This window comes from Carlito syrichta, unplaced genomic scaffold, assembly GCF_000164805.1.
Source record: "Carlito syrichta isolate Samal-C Ts95f unplaced genomic scaffold, Tarsius_syrichta-2.0.1 Scaffold287411, whole genome shotgun sequence".
Lineage (NCBI taxonomy): Eukaryota > Metazoa > Chordata > Mammalia > Primates > Tarsiidae > Carlito > Carlito syrichta.
Window position 1 is genome coordinate 192,488 of NW_007231507.1, and position 4,455 is coordinate 196,942.

The window sequence follows — 4,455 nt, forward strand, 5'->3', positions numbered from 1 at the left end:
CCAGACTGGAGTACGGTGGCCGCTCCCGGCCACCGCAGCCTCGACCTGCTGGGATCCGGCGATCCTTCCGCCTCAGCCTTCCGAGAAGCCGGTATTACAGGCGTGCGCTACCATGCCCGTCTGATTTTTTGATTTATTGTAGAGATGAGGTCTCACTGCCCAGGCGGGTCTCGAACCCACGGGCTCAGGCAATCCACTCACCTCAGCCTCCCAAAGGCGCGGGATTACAGGCTGAGCCACCGAGCCCGGCTTGGAATTCTTGATATAGAAAAGTAATGATAAAAATTATTTCATAAGGAAAGTAGATGTGACTTGAAGCAAAATATGACTTTATGTTTTCATTGTCATCTTTGTTTAATTGCTATAACTTTCTATATATTTTTTATATAACCAGCTATTCACACGTTTGTTGTTTGTGCTTTATTTAAAGACACCACTTAATTGTGATGTATTTTTAATATGAAATTTGGATACTACTAGAAAAAATTGTGTTTAGCATTTTTATATCTATGTTCATGAGGAATATTGATCTTTTTCTTGTTTGTTTGCTTTTTTGTTTTGTTTTCTTTTTTTTCCTTGTGAAGTCTTTGTCTGGTTTTGATATCAGGGTAATATTGGCTTCATAAAATGAGTTAGCAACTAGCTGTTCATTCTCAACTTCTAGAAACATTTACATAGAATTAGTAAATTGGTACTATTCTTTTTTAAAATTTTTGGTGATGTTTACCAATGAAACGATTTAGGCCTAGAATTTTCTTTGTGGCAACGTTTATAACTCAAATTAATGACTCAAATTTTAATGAGTATAGCACTCTTCAGGTTACCTATTTTTCTTAGAGTTTTGATAGTTTGTATATTTTAAAGAATTTATCCACTTAATCGAATTTATCAAATTTATTGGCTTAACATCATCCATTGTATTTTCTTGTTATAGAATTAATATCTACAGTATCAGTTGTGATGCTGCCTCTTTCATTCCTGATAATTGGTAAGACACATCTTCTCTTTATTTTTTAAATCATTCTAGCTGGGAGGTTATCTGTGTTACTGATATTCTCAAAGAACTAGTTATTAATTTTATTATCTCTCTTTAGTTTTCTATTTCCTTCATTTTTGCTATGATAGTATTTCCTTTGTTCTAGTTTGAATATCGCCTAGTTTGAATATCATTTGCTCTTATTTTTCTAGTTTTTCAAAGTGGAAACTTATGTCTTTTACTTGAGGACTTCCTTTTTTTCTAATATTGATTTATTGTGCTAAATATGCCCGCCTCCAAACACTGCTTTAACAGGATTCCACAAATGTGATTAATGTTTTCATGTTTATCTAGCTCAAAACATCCTTCAATTTCTCTTTTGATCTCTTGTTTGATGCATGAGTGTAATTCGCTTTTCAAATATTCAGGATTTTCCCAGAGATCAATCTGATTTTTTAAAAAAACTTGACTTATGGTACTAAGAGAACATACTTGGTAGGAATTTTATTCTTCTCAATTTATTGTCTTGCTTTATGGCATTGAATATTGTCTACACCTTGGTAAAATTTCATGGGCACTTGATAAGAGTATGTATTCTGCTGATTATTGGGTGGAATTTTTTTGTCTTTGCATTTTATTATTTTTAAAATTTTTTAAATCTTTGACAAAGCCCCCAATAACAACAACTGGGGAGAGGAGAACCTATTCAGTAAATGGTGCTGGGAAAACTGGCTGACCACATGCAGAAGACTGAAACAGACCCCTACCTATCACCATACACAAAAATTAACTCTAAATGGATTAAAGGCCTAAATGTAAAACCTCAAACTGTAAGAAAATGCAGGAAACACTCTTATGGAAGTTGGAACTGGTAACCGATTCCTGATCAAAATCCGAAGTGCCAAGGCCATAAGAGATAAAATAGACAAGTGGGACCTCATTACACCGACAATCTTCTGCAAAGCCAAAGAAATCATCGAGAGCAGGGATTTTTAAATATATGTCAATGAGGTCATATTGGTTGGTAGCACTGTCTAAATCTTTTATATACTTACTCATGTCCTGTCAGCTTTACCAGTTATTGAGAGAGATGGTACTATTCTTAAATAACAGTGGCTTTATCTTTTTCTCCTTTCAATAAGGTGGTAGTCTTCTAATTCACTGCATTCCTGATAATCTTTAACAAGATGCCCGGCATTTTGCATTTTACCCTGTTGGCTTTTGGATATTTTTGCATTTGTGTAAATGATCCTAAGCTTTGTTCTGAGACACAGTTGAGCTACTTGTAAACAGTTTGATCCTTTTGGGTCTTACCTTTAAGACATGTTAGGTGAGACTGCCAGTATGTCCAGGGATAAATATATTTCCTCTCCTGAGACAAGATCTTGCTGAAGACCCAAAGTCCTGTGGGTCATTTGATATTCCAGTTGGGAGGTGGAAATAGGCACTATTCCTGCCACTTGTGAGCACTGGATATTGTTCTTTAATCCTGCTGGGTGGTCTTTTCTCTGGCTGTGTATAGGTTCCTCGGGCACGTGAACTCATCAAGACACAGGTGACCATTTGAGGACAGTCCTCTGCAGATCTCTGGAGCGTGCACTCTCTCTACAGCTCTGTCCCTTCCTTCTTCTGTTTTGCAAACTCTGATAACCCTGATCTCACAGACTCTCTGCATTATTTTTCTCCTTAGTCAGTTTGCCACACTTCACCATTTCTGTTACTCTGCTGCAGCCTGGAAAATCTCTCAATGCAGTAAGCTCGAGCATTACAGGGTTCACGTCATCTGTTTCCTGCCTATCCAGGACCCCTGTCCTTTATTGCCTGGCTTCTTGTGTCTTCAATGTCATCATTTCCCAAATTTCATTCATCTTTTGGTTGTGTCAAGGGCAAGGGTATGTTTAGTCCCTGGGTCTGGCTCTGTATTGCCCAAAAGCTGAAGTCTAGAATCTGTGTCCACATGGAGGTAAGGGGTCTGCATACCCACCTGGGATTTTCTTATGCCCGTTGACTCCTGCTAGGGGTGTCTGGACTAAACAGTTTTGCTCTTTGAACTACTCAGGTGCCGCTGACCTCTCTGATCTCTGTGCACATCTTTTTGAAGCCAGTTTTTCCTTTTGTAAAAGATAACTAAGTGAAATTAGGCAATGAAATGTAAATGCACTTATTTTGCACATTTATCTGCAAGACATGACAGAGAAGCAAATGACTTAGTGAGGGACCACTGGCTTTCTCTGGATGCCAATTCACCAGCTGCAACGTGTCACTATATGGAAGTCTTGGTTGGATATATGTTGCTGAACATTAGGGATGGCTACTTCCTTTCTAATTAAACTTTAATATGAGGAGAAACTCTTGCATTTTCTTTCGTGGCCCAATAGCACGTTTTGCTTACTCCCCAGGTTCCCACATTTGACTTTGAAAACATTGCTGTAGATAAACCCAGACTCAGGCCTCTTTCTCCCAACTTACTGATACATTGTTGATGAAACATTTGGAATTGAAATGAAAAGATTCACAGAGACCTCTGGTACCTCTTCAGTACTCCAGTCAGTGTTACATCCATGTTAACTCTCTGACATATAAAAAACTGTGTGTTCTGTTTCTAAATCTAATTGGACATTGGGAGACAGCAATGACATTTGTCCAGTTTAAACTTGGAGTAAGACACGTAACCATTTCTCTACTTTACCGAAGAAAGAGAAGACTTGTCTCTATACAAATAAGTTTCTTCACTGCTCCTAATTTTCAAAAATCAAGATGACTAACTATAGGATTCATGTCCATGTAGGGTTCTCCTCTTGACCCAGGACTGAATTTAATCTTCCCATAAAAGCACCATCATAACTTAAATGTTTTTCTCTATCAATTAGAATTGTATTTCAGTGCCTTGATTACAAATATTAATCATGTTTTGTATGGCTATGTAGTATTCTGAAGAATACACTTTCTTTATCCAGTCTCCTTTCAATGGCCATCTGGGTTGGTTCCATGTTTTTGCTATTGTGAATAGTGCTGCAATAGACTTGTGAGTGCAGGTGTCTTTTTGGTAGAATGATTTATGTTCCTTTGGAAATATTCCCCAAAGTGGGGTGGCTGGGTCAAATTGTAACTCTATGTTTAGTTCTTTGAGAAAACTCCAAACTACTTTCCACCTTGGTTCAACAATCTTGCATTCCCACCAACAGTGTATAAGTGTCCCCTTTTCTTTGTAGTCTTGCCAACGTCTGTTGCTTTTTGACTTTTTATTGATAGCCATCCTAACCAGTGTGAGGCTGTATCTCATTATAGATTTGATTTGCATTTCTCTGATGATAAGTGAGGCTGAGCAGTTTTTCATGTTTGCTGGTTACTTTTATGTCTTCCTTTAGAAAGTGTCTGTTCATGTCCTTTGTCCACTTTTTTTTTTTTGAGTTGGAGTCTCACTCTGTCGCCCAGACTGGAGTGCAGTGGCCGCTCCCAGCCACCGCAGCCTCGACCTG